The 23,466-nt window shown below is 33.8% G+C and overlaps 2 protein-coding genes across 2 annotated transcripts in view; both read right to left on the bottom strand.

Annotated features, from left to right (window-relative positions):
* Positions 1–21,917, bottom strand: part of LOC120636339 (neurocalcin homolog) — a 131,820-nt gene extending 109,903 nt beyond the window's left edge. The window contains exon 1 of the mRNA XM_039907771.1: positions 21,788–21,917. The gene's annotated coding sequence lies outside the window, so the exon portion shown is untranslated. The remainder of the gene's footprint in view (positions 1–21,787) is intronic.
* LOC120636338 (neuronal calcium sensor 2) overlaps positions 1–23,466 on the bottom strand; it is a 130,789-nt gene that overhangs the window by 99,014 nt on the left and 8,309 nt on the right. The gene's annotated exons all lie outside the window — the stretch shown is intronic.

Genomic DNA, 23,466 nt, shown 5'->3' with positions numbered 1-23,466 from the left:
CTTTTGGCGATGAAACGGTGACAATCGGCCAAGTACTTTCGAAGCTTATTGGGTTGGGTAAAAACTAACGAACAAACAAACAAACCAAAAAAAAAATCTTTTCTCTTTTAATACTAGTAGCTACAGATATAGTAATTTTGTTGAATGTTATAATATACATATTTATGAAAAATTTTAATACTCGTTTTTTACAAATATTCTGGCAAATAAATGATTTATATTAGCTTCACCGGTATGTTAATTTGTATGTATATAACCGACTTCTTTGGACTTCATTTTAACCTTCTTCAAACGGTCTGATTTCGTTCTTTGTAGATATATCGAGGAGCGATAATATTACATTATTTGATTTTTATTTGATAAATTGATTCCATATTCCGATTTGCAAAATAAGATTTTTGTTAAATTTTTCATTTCCAGTCCATAAGGTAGTTAATTTTAATTTTCAACCAACATGTAGCCGATTTCTCTTATATTAATAAATTTTATGGTGAATGGGTAACCGATTAATGTATATAAATAATAGTTTAAGAAAAAAACCACGCTTTATTATCATAAACTAAACTAAAAGGTAGAAATTGTTTTTTATATACCAAGCCTGTTTTTTTTAGTTCTTTTAGTTTTTTTTTTTTGTAATTACTCCAGCACCCACTCACTCCAGAGCGTAACACAGCACTTCCAACAAGGGCGAGCTCTGTCATGAACCGCTCAATTACTACTAAAACGAGTTATTATTTTAAAGTGTGCCTTATATTACATTCATAAAAGAAATAAACGGGTCCATAAGCTACGTAATCTTTGCTCCGCTTTAAAATGAAATAAGTTTTGCGAAAAGTGTTCTCAGAGAGTGCAGTAAATTGAAAAATGTTACGACTTTATGTGTGGCGAGTCCTCACCCAAAGTGGCAAATCTTCAAAGACCCTTATCCCACAAACACGGTTTTCGCATAAATGGTACCCTGATGGTCTAGCGACGTAGTTTGCATTCGTTTTATTTGGGTTTATTTCGGTAAAACACTCTATCCATCTAGCTTTACCGTGTGGTAAAGCCGATTAACTTCTGTACAGAGGAATATGGTAACTTAGTAATTCACAAACATAATTTAAATCTACATAGGCGAAAAGCCAAAGTGCAGTTAAAAGCTTACAAATAGTAACATAATAAATCAATGGGTGCTGAGAAAAAAAACAAAATAAGTACGACAAAGCAAAAGTGAAATATTTCCATATTAATATACGAATTTATAACAATTAAAAACCTATAAAGAACAATTGATTACAATAATAAAGAAATTACTTTATTTCAATGAATCTGGTAATAAAAGAATCGCATTTTATGTTTAAGTTGAGACATCTCCTAAAGATACGGATACGAAGCAAAAACAAACCTTTATCGAAATCTGACGGCCCATTGGCTCAGTGTGCAGCGACCCGGCTTTATGAGTCCAAGGCCGTTGGTTCGATTCCCACAGCTGGAAAATGATTGTGTGATGAACATAAATGTTTTTCAGTGTCTGGATGTTACGCTTTCAATTTTGTACACATAATCTTGGAAGTGTTAGATGTAATATAGGATACTTTTTATCCCTACATTAAGCTCGGTTCCTTTGGGAGAGGTTATAAATATGTGTTTAATTGTTCCCAAACTGTGTTTGGAGATAGAGGACAGAACTCCTCGGCGGACAGTAGCAAACCCCTCATTTAAGGCTTAGCGATACTGAATATTTTTTTTTTTTTAGATCTACTACTAAATTTAATGCCACATAAAAACACAAAATCAAACGCAGACGAAGTCGCGGGCAACAGCTTGTAATGTATATTATAAGTTAGTATTTATGCCATCTTACGCTAGATGGCGATGTGTGTATTGTCGTTTTATTATTATAATCATTATAAATCCTTATAGCATTTTCCGAAATACACTAATGTATTTATACATATAAGAATTGTTTGTTTAGATATATTAGAAGGTTTGGTAGAAAGCCTAGATAAAATATACACCTAAAACAAGGTTCGACAAAATGCTAGGTAAAAACACAATGCTTTCAATCATCACACTACCAGCGACACCTATCGAAAGAAGAACGAATCTCTATGTGAAACAACTTTTTTCTGTAGTAACGCAGCAGAGGTCGCTACAATCTGAAGTCATCGCTGAATTGGTGAACCCGAGAACGCCTTGATAAGAACCCTAAGCATATGAAATGTGAACTAATGCAATAAATAAATACGAACAATAATGAAATCCTCTGAAAGAAATTTCAAACATAAGTTTACGCCTAAAATGCAAAAAATTTCATTTTTAAGATCAATTATTATTTTTTAATTATTTTATTATTTTATGAAGAAAGATAGCTTGTCCAGTCTGAGTTTGGATAATACATAAATAAACATTCCATAAATGCTAGTTTGCAGTCTAATTGTGAACTTTAAATGAAAGTATTATTTCTATTACACTGACTGGACTTCGTCTATCGGACAACTTGAGCGATTAAATAACAGGTATTTTTATCGATTGCCATGTGTTCAAAATAGTACATTGAACATGTGTTGACAATGTTTAGCTACAAATGAAACGAGAATAGAAGTACATAATAATGCAATGCGGGAGATTTTGGGGTAACATTCCTTGACATTTCACGGTGTACGGTGCCATAAGTACATTCCGACCGCAAAAGTTGAAAAATAAATATTTTCGTATTGCGCAAAACAACAAGGTGATTTATTTAATTCAAATTCAGGGTTTAAAACTCTGAGTATGTACCGCCGATTTTATATAAAATACTTAATATGTAGATTTCTTACAACAAAAATTACTTCAAAAGCCGTTGGCAGATTTGAGCCCAACTTACAAAAATTGTTAGCCGGAAATTAATTCAAATACAGCATTTGAATTAATTTCCGGCTTCTTTATTTGTATGCCTTGCTTCTATTGGTATAATTTTATATTTTTTTTTTTTCTATAATTGTATTAAGAGGATAAAGTAAATCAAGTGAGAGCATGATGAGGCAAATTGGCCATGAAATCTAGGAACCCCTGTCAAAACAAAATCATAAATAATATTGAATATATTTAAGACTCGAATCGAACTAAATAGCTAGAAAGTACATGAAAGTAGTACCTACACTTCAACTGCAGAATTAGGATCAATTTGCGCATTGGACTCCTGCGTTATTACATCTGGCCATACTTCTATAGCAGAGTCGTGAGGCGTGGCATTTTAATGAAGACTTCACAAAACCTATAATAGCTTTTGATATTTTTGCACTCAAGACACATGTTGGCTATTAACTGGACTCACAGAGTTTCCAATGTTTAAGTTTTGAAACGAGTCAACTGAATCGCGAATTTTACATACCATTTAGTTTCGAAAAGTTGCATATCTAGCGCACGTGTGATAATAATATGAGCTCCTAAAACTTATAATGATGTTAGAAGTTGCCGAAAGAAGAGGTTTTGGTCGCAAAATAACAGCTACGCAACTAAATAATCGCTAGTGCAGCTACATTATCATACGACCGAAGTAGGTACGAAGCTGACTGTCAACCTTCACTATTAGCAAAGAAGAATATCATAAAAAAAAAGAACATGTTTCTATTTCGAATTCGGCTAAAACACTCTGTAAATCATTTCACAGGTAATTTATATTACAACAGGTTTACAAGTTTAAGAAACAAGACTTTTTAACTTTTAGATTTAGCTTATCGGCTTATGCATGATTTTTTTTAACCTTTTTCAACTTTCAAGCTACGAATCAACCAATAACAATGACGTAATATTTAATGTAACGAGATTTTATTGCAAATTAATGTGTAGACATCTCTTGCCGCGTGATAAGAATACCAATAGTGTGTACCTTGTTTGGTTGCCTATGTCAGTAATAAATCAGAACAACAAGCGTTAATAAGATTAAAAAAACGAGCAGGCTTCAATGTTATATAACCATCATTTGCAATGTATGAATGCCTCACTAGGCACAGGCTTCTACCCAGGTACCCCTTTAACCACAGCCCTATACCCACCGGCCACCACGGTACTTCAACGTCGAATGGACTGCTTTTACAATTATTATCACGACTTCGTTAGGATACAACTTCAGACTTACTATGTGGCACCGGCCAACCGTGATACATTTAAGGTAGTTTCCTATTAGGTACTACGTATCAAAGTATTTTTCAGTGCTGAAGTTGTGAATGCGGTCGACTCGAACTGCTGACGTCAGTCGCATTAGTAGAACAGAAAAACCGGTTCAATTCGAGTCAGACTGGCGCATTAAATATTGTGTAGAAGGAAACAGTATTTCTTAAAGACAGAAAAACTTAATTACTACTGCAGTGCAGTTCAAATAAACAGAAAATATCCTTTATCTCAAAAGCTATGTACCTGCAACTACACTATTTTATACCTGATTAAAACCAATGTCCTTTAAAATTGCTTTCTTTAATTTTAATGTCGCTTTTATTTTGTATAACAGTATTTAGTAGCAGTAGAGCCTTTTGTGACAGACGTTTATTGGGAAAGTCTCTACCTACGCCTTCTTGCTGCCAGAAAACAGCATTGCTATGTTCCGGGTCTACAGCGTGGTTGCCGGTGTAATTACAGGCACATGAGACTTAACGCCTCTGGTTGATGGACACAGGGCGACTTTTTCTTTGCATGTCTTGCGATGTGTTGCTAAGATTATAGCTGATAGTTTTCCACTTCCATACCAGTTCTGCTTGTTCCGTCAAATATGCGTTTATTTCCTAAAACCACGAGTTTTAGTTCTTTTTGTGCTGTACGGTGTGCCGGCCTTATTCTTGTCTTATATATGTATACTAGTATAGCGGTTCTTAGAAAACACCAACCACCAAATTTAATCTAAGATTAAAATGTAGAATGAACAGTAAGAAGTCTGCCAGATGAATAGGTAATATTTAAGTTAATATTTATTTAATGCATAGCTTTAATTGCGTGATATACCTATTGAGATACTTAAAGATCTAGCAACAACATGGCAAATTGTTATGAATAAATTTTCACCTTAAAGTGCAATACTTCGTTATAAAAGCGTGTATCCTATTATTGCAATACCTAAATGTTCAGTAGAGTGAGCAGGGCTATAATCCCTGCTCCCCGGAGCTTTACATCTCTATGCATAGATATAGTACAATCCATTGCAGCAACACGTTTCAGTTAATACTAGGATTATCGTCTTATATAAGAGAGAGATATTTCTTTGTTTATTTGTTTATAGCGGATAATCTCTGAAACAACTGGATACTATTTCACAATAGCATTTTCCTGCTATTGCAATTGTTTATCAGTGTCTGTCCATCAATGACAAAAGTACTGATGAAAATAAGTGTGTTTCTGAAGGTTCTCGTGGGAGCAATTTATTCCCCTGACTTAAAATCACGCAATGGCGCCTATTTATATTTAGCAATGTGTTAACGGTGCATCTTTTCTTTTCTGGAATAAAAGTATCCTATGTACGGCTCCGGGATACAAGCTCTGTGTTCTCAACTTAATCAGTAATCGGTAAACGTAGAGCCAAATATACATAATAAACATATACATATCAAACTTTTGTCAATCGCAACTGACCGTCCCGGAGATCTAATTGCGTTTTCACCAAAATTATAATAAGTCAATTGCCTACTTACAAATTACGTCTGACGACGAGATGTGAAGCCTAGTAGCATCACCAAAGAGAAGTTATTTGCTCTGAGTAAGAACGTTGAAAGTAAATGCATGGGTTGCCAACTTTGAAGGTTTGAAGGAGAATTCGGTGTACGTCGGTTTAAGTTTATTTCACGAGCAATGAATAGTAAAAGCTCAAGTAAGGAAATTCGTACCATTTCTTTATAAAGTGTTTACCGTTCACGCCCTCATAAAAAATGTGGCATGTGTGTAATTCAATAACATTAAGTATTAAATGGGTGGGTTGCTGCGGTATCCTTTATCTTCATGATATTTACCAGAACTTCGCAAAATATGAGCAGGACTAAACTGATTACAATGAACATTAAGCTGACTTTGCATACTATTATTATAAATAGGTTTTGATACTAAAGACAAATTTAGTTCTGCGGTCGTATATCTAAAATCTCTTACAATATGCGGTTGTTTACAGACGATAAGTTCATCTTTTAATTACGTTGAAATATAGATTTTTTTAAGCGAAAATGATTACTGACTAAGTTTAATTCCGTTTAAGTTAAAACTTGGTTCCTCATGCCGTCTGAGCAGAAAGGGTGGTGAAACAACCAAATGACGGATGGACGGTGGACTGAGAACGCTTTGTTTGTGTGTTTAAAAACTTTATTGCACTCACACATTTTATACAGAACAAACTTAGAATAGAAAATAGAGCCTTTACACTTCGACTTTTCGCTTAAGCGATCTCTTCCAGGCAAACTTTGACCTCAGGAAAGACGAAGGAAAACAGGGTCGGAGCAGCAATTTAAGTTTAAAATATATAAAATATAAAAGCGGTGTATTCCTGAAAGGGTTTTTTTCGGAACCACTAAGGAATTAAGTAAAGTACATAAGTTAACTTAAGAAATATTTATAGTAGCGCCATTTCAAATCGTTTTTCAAATATATTGCAACATGGTGTTATTTGTGTGTAAATTTTCCCTGGCCTAATACCGCACTCGGCATAAGTGATTACAATTGCGACTGGCGAAAGTTTTGCTAAGCTGTGGCATGGCGCCACTCGACCACGGCATACGACGCGACTCTCCATTATATCTTACTGGTTTCGCCTTTAACGGTCAATAAGAAAATGCATGCCCATTTCTTTTTTATTTCTTATAACCTAGTATTTGTGGTAGTCTAAGCTAAGACAAAGAATGCTTGTAATAAGGTCGTCGCGTATTTCATATGGAGATTCTATCTCTATTAAAACAGATTGATTAATTAATCAAATTGTCTGTCAGCTATTGTAACATTACGACTAGACTTAGGACTAGACTTTTGGCGTCTTTAAAATTGGCGTCGTCCAATCCTCTGAGAACACGGTAAACCTTATAACTAACTAACATGTTATTATAATGATTAAGAACGCTAACATGCAGTCGTGACATCGCGGTTCTGGAGATACAACCTGGTGATAGAGGAACGGGCAGACAGACGGACAGACAGAGAGTATTAGTAATAGGGTCCCGTATTATACTTTGGGTTCGGAACCATACAAACGGTTCGGCACAATCACAAGTAGATTGGAATTATGATGGCCTGTGTTAGTTGTTATCATTTAAACTTGGGACACGACTGGGGACAGGACACACGCAAACCGTGAATTCGTTATAGTTGTATGTAAAGAATGGTTGATAAATTATATATATAAATCTAAATTCTACTTATTAATTTATTTTCTAATCCTATTATTTATATTTGACCCTCTCTGGAGTCCCTATTTTCCAAATAAAACAATTTATTTTTAAATTCTGACAATATGAGATAGGTTGGCAAGCAAGACCTACATCAGTGCCAAATTTCAAGTTAAAAGTATATGTAGACACTGAAATAAGCCGCTGCGACACAAACAGACACAAACTATGGTGTCACTCAATATGTATATTCCTTGTTTATATCATAGACACGATATGATAATTGCGAGATAGGTATGTAGAGTTATTCAATGTTAAAGTATTGCGGAAATTTGGTGATTATTTTGTGGACTTTTTTTAGCCTAGATTTATTAATTGTGCTGGTAAAAAGGTGCTGACTCAAGTCGGTAAAAGTAACCCTATGTGAATAAAATACCGTTTTTCTTGTTATAATAACTAACCAAAGCGAACGAAACAACCTGCGTCCTTGGTGGCTTTTAAGATTGCATCCTGCGTTCGATTAATGTCGCATCTGTTTGAGTCAGTCTTGTAACTGGCCGCGCAGTTGTCACTGAGGACGCAATAAGAGCAGCGCTGTGGCTTTTACTTAAATTATGCTCATAATCTTTACTATTGAGTCGGAGTTCCTTCGCTCGTGCGAAAGAGGAATACAAAGCAGAATATTTAAACTATGTTCAATTAAGTTCTGAGTTTGTTGGGGTTCCAAAATCGCGCAAATAGCCGTTATGAGTGTAGTCTCTCTAAACTTTGTCCAACGCTTTGATTCATTAAGAGGTTGCCCTTTGCACAATGACAATATATAATTTTACAAAGTAAAGTTATGACAAGGTATTCAAGGATACAAAATAGAATAAACCTCAATAAACAAGGTACAAGCTCTGCCAAGTAACTCCTGATTAAATTATTTAAAGTTCGTTTGTAGCGGTAAGTTTGTCGTATTCAGTTATCGTCGACGTTAAATAATCTGATTGGTATAAATTGTATCCTAATGCATAGTTTTACAGTACAGTACAATACACCTGCAAAATAAGGTCTTGGACACGCGTGTCCATCATGGGTAATTAAGTTTGCTAAAACACAATAAATATATAATTTGCGCTTTTCGATCTAGTATCAAAGAAAACGAGACGAAAGGCAAATTAGGAATAATTTCAAGAAAATATAAAATTCATTAACCATTTTTAAATATTAATTATTATTAATTAAAACTTGTTAGGGTGCAGGAATTAGGCATACCTATATATTATGTACCATATAAACAAGAAATAACATATACAAACAACATACCACACATACAATGACATGAACAGCGATTCGTTATGATTTTGGATCGGTCGAACAAAAAAGGTAAAGAACTTCTAGTGCGCGAGTCTGGCTCGAATCTATCCTTTTTTTCAATTTATTTATAAGTTAAAATCACCCAAAGTGCAAGTCTGCCAGACACTGACAGCTGAAAGGAAAAATATTACCGCAGTCTTTGAAGGCAGACTTCTTATACGTTTACTGCATAGTGTGCTGAATGTAACGTAGTAATGTAATTTTTGGCAATGGTAAAATAGGAGCTACCTAGTACACCTCGACATCAATAGTACGGACAAAGAAATAAAAAAAGTAATTTATTTTCAAATAAACAACAATTTCAGGTCTAAATTTTGTAAAATTCATGATATTTATATATTAATATATCTCTCATTATATAACATTGTTCTACGGAAGAAGGAAAAAAGTATAGATAAAAAAATGGGAAGTACGAATCAGTCTCGCGCACTAAGCGTTCCTTACACGGGAAGGAAACGTACTTATAAATAAACGGATGGACAGGCGGATTTTGTGTGTTAGTACCCAATAAGCTCCAAAAGTACCTGCTGGACCGATTTCAACAATTTCTTCTATATCCTGTCTTTTTTTTGAGATTTTTTTTTTTAAATAAATAAAATAAATAAATAATTATATGTTTGCTATCATTTTTTCTCAAAAAAATTGGAGATTCATAAGAAAATTGCTATAATATAACCTAAAGTAGCAAAATTATGCCTATAAAATTCTTTACTTGGCGACCGCTGAGAAAACTATAGATTTAAGTATTATATGTAAAAATTATGTACAACAAGATTAAAGTATTCATTACTACTAACAAAAATGTCCGCGAGGAAATATTATAGGTAACAAAGTATCATAGTTAAGTCGTGTTCAAAAATTGTATCAGATCGTCGGTAAAAAAAACAAATGGCGGTTACACTAATATTGCAGTATTAATTCTCATTCAAATGAATGGCTTTATAGTCAAGGGTATTTATATAGCAGTGAAATACGTTTTAATTCTTTCCAATAGTACATTTAATTAAGAAGTAATTGCGAGTTAAAAAAAAATAAGGACTACACCTAAACAGTTCTGGTTAGATATCTTATTCTTTTTATTAATTGGATTGAATTTTTTTTTATAAACTACACCCGATTGCTTTGACCATGACGTACTTTATGATAAAAGTGCTTTTTTGTCGGTAATACCCCTGAAATACCTACCAAAATAAGGCCACGCGGAACGTATATCTAGGGATTTTTTAAAAAAGAATACACAAAATAAAAAATTATAATCTACAAATTGAATACGATACGTCTCTCAAATAAAACTGCTCCTAAGGGATGCTTTAAAAGTAAGCAGCATTGCTGTGTTCCGGTCTGTGTGGGCGTGGTGCCTATGACCAGGTTGATGGACTAAAGTTATGTAGGTGCCAAATACCTACCTAAACTAAATGAGTGTATTGCAGCACTCATACTCCGCAAACATTCACATCATTCTCTTAACCTACCGATAATTTTTATCAAACTAATCATCATTAGCTATCAAATTACAATTACAAGTGTCGTGTACCATTACTACATGACAGAAAAAATAGCAGTCTTCTATCAAAAAAAATATAACCGAGTTTTATAGAACCTCATCAAAGTAACCGAAAAAATATTTGTTTCACACTTTCTTCGTTAACTAATTCATAAACTATACGAAGTACATACCAAGCTGCATTTCGTTCTACGCAATTTTTTGTGAAATTGATTTTTACCGTAATTAATTCAAAATGCATTTCAAGGGTCAAGTTTAATCCTGACAAGGCAAAAAGAGACAAGCAAAGAGACATTCCTACATCAACATCATCATTATTAGCCCCTTAACGGCCCATTTCATGACAAATTTCTGCTCTCAGAATGAGAAGAGTTTGGGTTAAGTTGGATTAGGTTAGGTAAGTAACTACAAACAAGGAGAGCGTCAGGTTCAGCAGAACCAATGCTTGACTGAACTAGCCCCAACGACCCTAGCTACGACAACTAGCTTCGACATAAATGACGTTATCTATCGCGGTAAAAGGTCGCCCAACATGGTGGAGTATATCCTCACCCTCGCAAGTTGTATGTTTCTATGCGCGGACCACAGCATTCTCACTTCCTTCTCAGCTTTTCTTATCACCTCAGCGCGGCAAAACGAAAGAACTGATGGCGTCAAAGAACGCGATTCGAGCGACTACAATGGACTTGAAAGAAGTAAGCAAGCCGAGTCGCTTGGATTTAACAACTACCTCACCAGTCCAAGACGGCAGGCCCTAGTTTTTATTATTCTCAACATGAATGTTCTGTATTGGACACAATACGTACTGCTACCCTGCAGAACAAGTCTGGATAAGGAGACAATGACCTGAGGCCCGTACCCGTACCCCGATTATCTCAATTAAGTTCGCAGATAGTTTGAGACATAGGCAATTTTAAACATACAGAGACGACTGTCTTATTCCACTCCATACTATGTAGTAATAGTAATCTATTTACGGTTCAACATAATGCATCATTAGGTATCATCACCTTATGTCACTGGCCAATTTAGCGTTGCTGAACTTTACATTTGGCAAGAGCGTGATGCGCTATTACATTAAAAATATTCGGCGTCACAATCGAGTCACCGTAGATCAACGTCTCTACGAGCTGGCTCAATTCCAGGCGAGACGCAATTACATCTACTACACTCTACAGATTCGTTGGGAAAATTAAAAGACCGCATCCTGAATATATAATATATATTTTTTTTTTTGCATTTAATGAAGAAAAAAGTTTAGACATCAATTTAGAGACACCACAACTTTATATAATTTGGAAATTGCGCTGAAAATGGGAAACGCTATACGTACTTACTTAACTCACTCACAAATTGCTGGCACAGTGGATTGTAGCGTGACGTAGGGTGTTGGGCAATGATCACGGTGGAAGTGACGTGTCAACACGTGACACGGTGTTTGATATGTTTATCTACATTTATAATAGTTGGTTCGCCTCCCTCTGACGTTGGAAAATAGACCAACCCTCATACCAAGCGTATCAGCCCACATTTCAGTCAAATCGTCATTGCCAATTGGTGAATTTTATATGCATAGAACAGGCTGAAACAACGACGCGAAGTTCGCTTTACGATTCTGGGATCATCTAGGCAATATTTATTTAATACATCTAGGCATTATTTATTTATTTAAAAGTATTGGAAGTAGATTTTCGTCGTTTCGTTCGCTTGTTAAAAGATTCCCGTACAGAATTACTAATTTCGATGTTTTCGATTTTTCGGCTGTCAATCTGGGGTTATCTCATTTTCGTTTACCTAACCAAACCAGTATTGGAAGTAGCAAAATAATATACAATATTCCGGGTTATTATTAACATTTTCTGCGAGATACACACAGCCATTGATTTAAGTATATTGTACAACGAGTTTGGTAGATAGGAGTTTACAGTCGAGACGGTATTGGGCGCGCTAAGAAAGTTGAGATTGTAAAAAGTAATGTACCTACGCGTTTCATCACACTTGCGAGGAAAATAATAGGCTAAAATACGTTCTCAAAATCACTGCATGAAAGTTTTTTTTTTTTTTATAATTTACAAATATTTAGTATTAATTAAAGTATCATTCCACTGCGGGGCAATGGCGGGGGAGGCTTATTTTCTTCTTTTACCATTCTTTTTTGTTATGAGATGTGCGCAACCATAGTTTTCCTTTCGTACAACTCTATTTCGTCTTTCCGTCTGGTCATTGGTGTTCCTTTTCATTTTTATATAAAAGTTACTTACGGGCTATTCACTCGCGAATCTTGCCTCGTTTATTATTCCCGGCGGAGAGAAATCTACAATTGCTGCGATTTCCAAGTTAAACTGGAGATTTTAAACGATTATTAATCAACCACAAAGGGAAAATATAAACATAATATTATATACAGAAAATAGCGCGACGGTTTTTTCATAAACCGTCATACAGCCAGCATCGTTCGCTGCATACAACCTATATTAAAAATATAATAAAACATGTTTAAAACATAACTAGTTATGAATAGTGAATAATAAAATAATAAGATAAAATTATTATTCATTTATCATAATTGAGAAAGTACAATATATTTGTTCATTTGAGGAAATGCGTACTTTTTTTAGCCATATAAACTAACTTCTTTTTTGGTTAGAAAAAATAATCTATATTAGCCGGTTAAATTAAAAAAGGTTTACGTTCATACATACAACTTGCAATGTGGTACAAACTTAATGTTTGTGTTAAATAACATTACCGCTATTGCGTTTTATTTATGAATTCCCGATTAAATTTAGTTTTTACCTCATTGCAAGTTTTAGGATGTATAAAGATGGACCATTTTTTAACTAACACTACAATATAAATTCTCTTTACAAACTGCGACTAAAAATCGTACGTATTTTCTTCATTGATCTTATATTTTGTAATTATAATAAATGAACGTATAATTTGATCAAATTAATGACAATGCATATTGAGTAATGTTTTAACTACGAAAATATTCCCTTTATTATATAAAAGCAGTTTATCACCTTGCCTTGGCGCCCGTTAAAAAAACCTTCGCGCCTATTTCTTTACTTAAAATTTTGTTAATATATTCACTCTGTGGTTGATTATTAATTATTCTCAATATCCAGTTTAAGTTGGATAGCCAAACTTAGTAGATTTGACTTTGTTGGAAAAAAATCGGAGCACTACCACCAAAATTTAAAGAGCGGTCTACGAAACTTTAACTCAGTTGAAAAAAGAAAAATGGTCCGTTATTTTCTTTCGCAAGTGTGATGAAAAACGTCGTATAAGTGATATGGTCATGATTACATGAAAATACAATTTACAAACTCGTTACGTAATCTACAAATAGAAGATATTGATAGATTTATTACGTTTTCTACAGACTCGAATGCCGACCAGTTATTTGACTGTGTAAACGAAACGTCATTTGGACGTCAAGCAGACCACATGCTGCAGACATTGAAGCCCCATTGAAGTGATTCATTTTCACTGTCAGCAATAATTAATTGGCACTGTGCTAAAAACACTAAGTGACGCACTTAGCGACGTAATAAACGGTCATCACAGCAACGTGAGAATAGCGTTCGTAATTATAATGAACACGAACACGCCTGAAGAAGTGTAAATAAAAACTACTAGTGGGTTAAGCTGCGTTAACGATGTGCGTCAATTTCTACTAAGTCTAGAAATACTGAACTACCAACTATTATGAACTATGCAAAAATGCGACCCTTAAATGAGCAGTTGAACGCTCAGACGCTGCGGTGTAACTGTGCTTAAAAAGATCTAGTAGCTATGTCTAGTTCTACATAATGTTGCATTATTTACAGTACAGTACGTCAGCACAATCTGTCGATTGTGCTGTGAATTCATGGGTGACCTACTTCGAAAGTCTTGATTCGGTATTCAACTTTCCACGTGCATCGACGTGCATGTTAGGCCGACCGTTTCGGTGGATATTGCTAATACCTGATAATTACAGGTCGAAAATCACAGATCGTTAACATTAACCAGTGCAACCTACACCCAAAGTGTAAGCCACTAAGAAATTGGGTGTCCCGTTCCCAACATCTCAACAAAGGCGAGAGACCCGGCTGACGCTCGAAACATGTCCTTTACGATCCACAGAAACAGGATTCCGTTTTGCACCATTTGGGTACGGAACCCTAATAAAAAACACTTTCCAGTAGAGAAAATATGCACGCTTGCATCTAATTATGTCAAGGCCGTTAAGCATTGAGGCTGGATTAAAAATAAAAATGGCAAGTGAGAGTCAGATTCGAACAACGAGATAAAAGAAAGAAGGCTCCAGCCATACCTTTTTCAGTAATGTATTGCATGCTTCTTACAGTGTGCTATGAGTATCTGATAAGTGTTTTTTTTTTAATAAGATTTAAAGAAATAAACTAATTTTAATATTTTCGAGCCGGCATATTCGAAACGCGTAACTAAGTTGTACAGAGTTAATGATTACTTAACAAAAAAACTGTATAAGATATATTTTTATTTTTATGTAATACTAGCGTCCGCTAGTATCCATTTGTCGGGCTGATTTGTGAATCTAAACCATCCAGGGTGCCACCCAAACGCATACAAAAAAATTCATTCAAATCGGTCCAGCCGTTTAGGAGGAAATCAGTGAACACAAGAAATATTTATGTATGGATTAACACAAAATCCTATCAACATTATTTAATAAGGCCCTTATCAAATAAGGGCACCCACCTTCTGTTTGGTTCATTTTATATTTTCGTGATGATTTAAAATAGGTTTAAAAAAAAAGGCTTAAGAACGTACGAAGTACGTCACTTCGTTACCACTCTTTAAACTGTCCATTCTTCCACACCCTTTTTGAGTATTATTCAACCTATAAAATATATTTAAAAAAAACGGTTTTTGAACGTGCAAACGAAATTCCACTTTATCTGATAACCCCATTTTATCAATTGGATACCACCGTTTTAGCCCTCATTGTAGTGAAAATAAAAATATGTTTATTTATTCATCCACTCACAATAAAGTTGAACAATCATTATCTATAAACAATCGAAATTTAAATACGATAACATTAATAATTACCTGTATATATAAGTTTGTGACAGGCGGAAAAAGTCCCATCACAAGAGTTCGTTACAATCACGGTAACGGAACCCTAAAATACATTTTCTACAGAACTTTAAACTTTTACTTTTACAAGGTTTACTGTGATTCGTGTAACACAGCTACCCAAACTTAACTTTTATGAAATGTATGAAAATAAAAATCATAAAGTTTACGTATATTTCCAAAGTTGCTTACACTTTAGAAAAATACGTACACTATTTATTTATTTCTTATGATGACTCGCATCATCGCCAAGTTCTTATAGGAGGTCAATATAACAATTGAAATATTTAATTTATATACATATAGACAAACCGCACTGCTGTACGCTTGAACTTGGCCTGGCACACTACCGTGTCCGCATTTCCATAAATAAGTTATTGAATTAAACCCTATCTTAATAACAATCCACAAAGTACCTACCTACGCCACCAAACCAAAATATTTCGAGGAAGTAACGTAAAATATCTAGAAATTAGGTGAATCACAAGAATTATTGGAGGAGAAATAATTCCGAGTCGAAACAGATGATAATGGCAGACAAACTGATGTCATACTCAGGCGCGTATAGACCAATGTGTACCACTTGTTATATGACATCACACTTCAGTTTATTTTTAGGGTGAGCTTGCTGGCTTGTTTTAAAGCTTATTTATATCTAGGTAGGTATTTTAAAGACACAAATGAATGACATTATTGACACTCTAGTCAAGTTATTCGGTTTTAAATAGTGCTCATTAATAATTTCAGCAGCAAAAGGCCGGATATGTTATTTAAAGACCTATCTGCGGGTGAATCTGAAAGTTAGAGATCCATAGAAGATCCAGGTTACCAACAGACATATCTCAACGGGTTAAGAAGATAAAGAGAGGTGGAAGTTGTCGTCCCAACTTGCTGGAATAACGACTCTGCATTTGTCTGCAAACGCAACTTTGGTAGACTTCCCATTAGGTCAAAGATAGATATAAAGCGAATAGAAAGTAGACAATAAAAGCAAGCGGCACAAGGCCACGGATTCATAGAATAGGTATTAGTACTTATAGATGAAGTGTAAAAACCCCTACAAGATATTAGACGTCTTCGTCTTATTCGATAGACTTTTAGTCTATAACATTCAGACGTCGACAAATACATCCAGGCTTTAGGTAGTAGCTAGTGAGCTCATAAAATGATGCCTAGTAAAATATGAAGTCTGTCTAGATCTCGTTATTTGGGTTCCGTTAGTAATGTTGTGAAAACGAACCCTTATAGTGCGAATAAGTCTGAATGTCACGTTATTTCGAGGTCATTATTAATGTTTAAAATGGTTTTTTGCTGTAGATATTGTTGTTTTCATATAACGGAAAATAAGAGAAATATCATATTGTTATACAATAAATAAATAAACGATAATACACGACAATACTACGACAATACACACATATAATAAATTATATTGTATAATATAATATTTAAAATATATTACATTTTCATTCAAAAAAGCACAAACTAGAACCGAATCATTTCTAAGTTCCAAAACAGTATTTTAGACCCGCATAAATTCGTTGCGAAAATCATCGTGAAAATGGCCTTTCATTTACAAAGTTAGATAAATCCGATATAATTAGTAGCCATTCATGGCTACTAATTATATCAGATTTATCTAACTTCGAGTCTTCGATTCGATCGATTTTTGCATAGATACAAATGGGAGAAGAGAACGGCATAAATGCCGTACGTAGTTGAGGGTATCGTTGTATGTTATTGTTGTTGTATAAATTACGGGGAAAAACTAACCTAACTCTTTACAAAGAAACTGATTACTATTACTGTGAGAATAATTTGATATGACCAAATAACTATATTTGTGTTTCCTTTCAAAGTACAGAAACCACGGTACGCGAATCGAATTCGCATTTGTTTTATATAAGCATTAATTTTGTCATAAATAACTAGAATCAAATTTATAGTCCCGTTTTTCGGAAGATTTAAAAACATTTTTTTCTTCTCAACTGCATTTTCTTCATAGCAAAAGATACACAGCCTTCATTAATCGGCCTTGTTAATCTCTCACCGATATAACCTTAAGTATTTTATTATTAAGTAAGTTTGGATAATTTGATTGCCTCTTTTCTTAGTGATAGAACACAAAGGGTATGCATAAAAGTTATAATATAAAATCTTAGGGTAGCTCAACCATGGATGTCCCTCAGGGCTCAATTTTGGGTCCTTTTCTATTTTTGTTGTAGGTATATAAATGATCTGCCATACTCTGTTAGTAACACTTCTGACATTGCACAGTTTGCCGATTGCATAAATTTTTCAGACTGATGGAAGTAAAGACAGCTCTGACGATGTAAACCGTGTAATGTCGTATGTATCCCACTGGTTTACTGGTTCACTGTGAATAACTTAGTTTTGAACGAAAAGAAAACAAACCAAACGTAAAGAAGATAAAAATGTAATGATAAATGGAGAATTCCTCAGTTTTTCTGGGAGTTACCTTGGATTGCAGGCTATGTTGTGGTGCCAATATAGAGCTCAGCTTAGCTGCCTATGCTGTCTGGAAAATAAGACAGTTTACAGATGTTCAAACTGCTAGGGTTGTTCATTTTACATACTTCCACAGTGTAATTCCGTATGGGATCTTGTTATGGGGTAGAGCTATATCGGCAGATATAGATATTACTAGATGTTCCGGGGGGGGTTCGCCCGCGACTATTGCGGGACGCAGCGTACTTCTACATAAAGTAAACCTTCCTCAATAAATCAGATACTAAACGTAAAGTTTTTTTCAATCGTACTGGTAGTGCCAAATATACAAACACTTACGAATAATATATCCGTTCTTGCTCTTGGAGTTTATTCACCCACTTTTTGAAATCTTCAATCATGTAAACATTGCCAATCACATATTAATAGTTAGCTCTGGGTGAGCAACGTTGACCCTAGTCAGTAAATGGATGGATGCCCGTCTTTGGAAGTTTGAAAGATAATTTGGTATCTATCAGTCACAGCTGCTATCACTAACAAAGAATAGTAATCGTGAAAGGAATAACCGAGTTTAAATTGGATTGTTTGTTTATACATATGCTAAAAAGTAACTAAGAAAATCTCCAAAGTTTTTTATTTAGTCCTAGCACTAACCCCTCAATTAAGGATCGAAACTTGTTCAGTATCATTAAGCCTTAATTGGAGGGTTTGCTGCTGTCCGCTGAGGAGTTCTGTCCCCCATCACCAATCACATTCACCTACACGAAACTTTACATGAAATTTTAGCTAAATTAAACTGAAAGTATAAGCTATGCAGTACATAAGAATCATTTAAATCGGAGATGAATTTATGGTGTAAAATCAACAAACCCAGTCATCCCGTCTCCCAGAGGAACTGTGCTGAATTTCGGGATAAAAAGTATCCTATGTCCTACCTCGTGATATCATCTCAAATCGTTGGAAGTTACATTTGAATTCATTCAGTAGTTTCAGCGTGATGCGCGGCCCAGATACAGACAGGCATAGACGAACGAAAAAAATTACGGTTTTGGGTTCAGTATCGGTTATATAGAGTACCCTCCAAGAAAATTTCTAAAAAAAGAATCTGCCTTCAGAACTGGTGTTAGAGTCACTACAAACAGATTGACGTTTCAAAAGTGCCAATAACTAGGCCTACTTACTATTAATTAATTTTGAATTTGATCTAGTTACATAAGAGACGGTGACCGATCGACAGCATGGACATCTCACATTGAAAATTATCGCATTTTTTCCGTAGCTAAAATCTGAGGAAGCGAATGACGAAGTGAAGACTGCGTGGCATTATATCTTTAAGTTATATAGGTAAGAATTTGCAGTACTTGTTCTACGCCAGCCGGGTTTACCTTTATCACGGAAATTACAATAAAGATTAAATGTGCTACATGCACGCGATCAACTCGAGGAATAATTATTATAGTAGAAAAAACACATAATTACGGTGAACTAGAACCACTACACTGCAAATGAATATAAAACGAAACGAAGATCAACTGTTATAATATATTTTAGAATGTTTGTCCGTTCGTAGAATACCTAGATTAACAGTGATTGCGATAGGACTATATTAGCTAAGTTTCTGACTTAACTGGTTTTGGACAAGCAAGGCTCTGCTCTTTATTGGAAAAAAAGTAAAAATAGATATAATCCAATCCCATCGTCCCCGTTATAGGAGACGCCGCGTCGTCAATGACGACAGCTGGATTTGAATACAATGACGAAAACATAACTCCGCCGCCCCGTTATCTATACCTTGACTATCCTCGCTCATGCGGACAGTGGGATTAGAAAAAAAAACATTAAAAACACAAGTCAATGTCTCGTTTTCGTTAACACACGAAAAACAACATTTTATTTATTATCTCATGGCAAAATTGAAAGACGAGCAAAAGCCCGTTGGCATGTACTTTCTTTATTTAAGATTAAAGTTTGAAAAAATCTTAAAAATTAACAGAGAACAAAAAACCATAGTTCGATAATATACAAGTTGAAAAATGAACGACTTTCGTAAATAAATACTAAATGCTATGTTGTATTAAAATTGTGCATAATAAATACATTAAATTATTAAAAAAACATTTTCATTGTCACACATATTATGTGACACACGCTCACATGCCTATATACTATTTTTTAATCAAATTTGGATTATATTTTTTTTTCGAAAAAAATAGGCAATTTAACAATGTCAGTGTCAGAGCCCTGGCAAAATCTGTGATCGAAGAATTATAGTCTTTGACAATAGAAAGTTAATGACAAACTAATGTTCAAACATATTATTATAATTAATTGTGGTTTAATTATGGTCATAATGGGCAACCAGTTATAGTTAAAAAAATCAAGTAAACATTATTGACTTTCTAATTTGTGTGAAAAAGGAGAAGATAATGAGCTGATACTTGAAAGAATTGAATAAATGTTATTCAAAATCCACATAGTGTGGGTAGCGAGCAATAAGATCAAGATACCAAATATAGAAGTTGTTAGATAAATTGATTGCAGTAAGATAAATCATTTTCATAATCTTAGGAACCACTTTTATTATAAAAGAGGAAGCAGCTATTTATAATTTTCCTATAGTTATAACTAACAAGGTAGTAAAAATTTACATTGTTATGATCAAGCAAGAGTCATGTTAAAATGGCCACAAAACATCCTAAAAGTCAATGTAAGAGACGTCATGACTAAATCTATAGAATATTTGAATAGAATCCCTGTGGTGCAAAATAATAAGTTGATAATGAAAGGTGTGAATGATTGCAGTTTAAAATCCAACTTTTGAAACACAAATACCTCACAGCCGCATTGTGTTGTTCTTTGTAATTTCAGTATCTGATGTGTAAATTGTCATTATTCACAGATTCAAAACTACAAAAACAAATTGTCAAAATTACTCTAGATATTTTTAATGGTTAAGTCTATGGATAATATAAAAGGCCCATTGTTATTTTATTTTGAAATTAGATTGTTATTTAATACTTTTTGAAATCTAAGACTCCATCGTGTCTTAGGCAGATCTTATAGTGTGTTCCCTAGTCACACCAATGAAACAGATATCAAAACTAGTAAAGTCTAAGAAAAGGCCAAATAAAAGATCTTAGCCTAAGGTATCCTACCAAAATATGTTAAAACCAACATTTAAAGACAAACTCATGTCTTTAAATGTTGACACTACATTTGAGTGTGTCAAATGATTTTAACATATCTTGAAAGTTTTAAATGTCAGAGGTAAAGACACAAACACCAAAATTCACCCAATCCTTTAATCTACTTTCAAGGGCACATGTGACTATTATGTTAATTTTCTTTTCCTTTATGATGGAAGAACAGATACAGAACTTCTACAGATGTTTACAACCCTATTACATAATTTATTACAGATCGTAAGTATTATTAAATGAGTTCTAGTTATGTTCTTTCAGGTTAGATATACTTTTTGTATTGTTATTTAGAAAACTAAAATAAAATAAAATGGTTATAAGAGTAATGTAGCAAATTTTGAATAAGATATTTGTATTCTAATAAGCACATTCGCTTACCTGAATAATCAGCATCTCCTTCTAGGCTTCAAGGCTTCAAGACTTCAAGTCTTGATACACAATTCATTATTTAATTATCACAGTTCAACTATCATAGTCTCTTAATGTTTTTATATATAATTACAACACATTCTTAAACCTCTACTTGCTTTAACAATATCAGCAAAATATCCTAAAAATTACTCTATCAATTATAACAATCGGCTTGAATAAATCATAACAAATAAAACAGTAATACCTAATAAATCTATGTAAAATTATGTGAAAACCATTTGGTAAATATTATGTCTTGACGAAACTTGTACTCAGTATTTTTTTTTTTATAAATAACATTGTTGTAACAGAACAACAAAAAGTAAATAATAAAATAAACTAATGGGTAGGAAATGTAAGTAATGATTTTGTTTCGCGTGTATGTAATAAATGTATTTTTTTTTCCTTTTACCTACATTGCGCAATATTCACATTTCACGTTAAACTTCTTTTTATTCACAGAAATGAGTCTTATCCTAGATACATGACTTTATATTTAAAATTCAGAATTGACAACTGTATAAATTTAACTACCACTGCATTTTGTAGAAATCTACGCCATATTTGAAAAGTAGGTTTTAATGTTACCAGACTAAAAAAATCAGGTTACAAAATAAAAATAAGTTTGAACTTGAAAAAATATCGCACTGATTCAATAGCATTATTTTCTTTGTAGGTATTTTAAATTACAAAAGGAAAATAATATGTTAGTGCAAAAGAATAATAATACTAAAACTACAACTATTTTGGAATGGCTATCCTTTTGACAATGTTCTGTGTAGTAACATTTGTAGACTTGTCAATGTAGATAGGTTAAAGTTTTGTGTACAATAGAATCGGCACCATTTTCTTTTGCTTTAAATTAAATAAAATGTAAAAAAAACTTATATTTTGGTTTTATTGTATTTTAGATAATTCACGTCTGATTGGAATCATTACGATATTAAACATAAAATTTAACAGGCTAAGACTATTTATTATAAAACATCTGACCTAATTTGAAGAAATAAATAAATTAAGGAATCTAAGGAAAATTAATCTGAAAAAATAAATAAATTAAGGAATGAACTTTGAATGAGGCTAGGCTACCAACCTCATACAACTTTTTAAAAACCATATTTCAAATTCAAAACAATGAAGGTTTTATAATTTAGCAACCCGTAATTTAATTGTCTATGATACTCCATACAAATGAGGATACGAACAAAAAATACGCATATTGCAAAGTTTATAACTCGGTTCTAACTTCTACAAGCAGGATCTTTTAATGAAGTATTTTTTTTACTGCAATAATCGTATTGAAACAAAAATATTATCCGGATATAAATCCGTGCGGTAGCAAAGAGCAGGGAAGTACGTAGTAGGTTTTTGGTATCTTCCTTAGTTGGTTCAAACAAACGCGTTATCTGCAGTCAGTCACTGCCTCTACTCCCTAAATCCCTTCTTGTCACAAACAGGTCACTTACCTATATAGGTAGTCATTGATTAAACTTACTCAGTCGGTTTACTTACTGCATAAGAAAAGGAAACGCTCCCAGCGTCTCTGTTTTCAGATCTGATCTTGGAAAATTGCAAACGTGCAACCTTAACCAAAATTGATAGTCGGGCAAACCCTTTGCAAGAGGGGCGTGTTTTGAATACAGGTTCCTAAAGGGCTGAGAACTGTGAGATTATTTCGCTTTCTCGTAATCTCGATTTATCTTCTAGAATTATAACGAGAAAATGGTAGGTACACATAAGAGCATACCTAGTATTAGTAACCTTACCTCTAAATTAAGACCAACAGTATAGTTTCGGTTATCACTAGAACAGGGTGATCTCTTAAAATCCTTATGCAACACACGTCTGGGTCAAAGCCATCGGAAAGCACGGTGAATAGCTAATAAAATTCGTCATTTAATACTGTAGGTCGGGTTCGACTATCGATACATAAAGAAGGCCTGTTTTAAAGCTCATATTCCTCCAAACAACTGCAAGTGCTCTGAAACGCGTATCATTAAAATAAAATAAACCATGGATCTAGGTTTATTGTTACGTAAATCGAAAATGACAGCACAATGGTGACAACCACAAGACTTCCTGAATGGATGATTAT

The sequence above is a fragment of the Pararge aegeria genome, chromosome Z (genome assembly GCF_905163445.1).
Source record: "Pararge aegeria chromosome Z, ilParAegt1.1, whole genome shotgun sequence".
Lineage (NCBI taxonomy): Eukaryota > Metazoa > Arthropoda > Insecta > Lepidoptera > Nymphalidae > Pararge > Pararge aegeria.
Note: the sequence above shows the minus strand (reverse complement) of the source record. Positions and strands in the feature narration are given on the sequence as shown.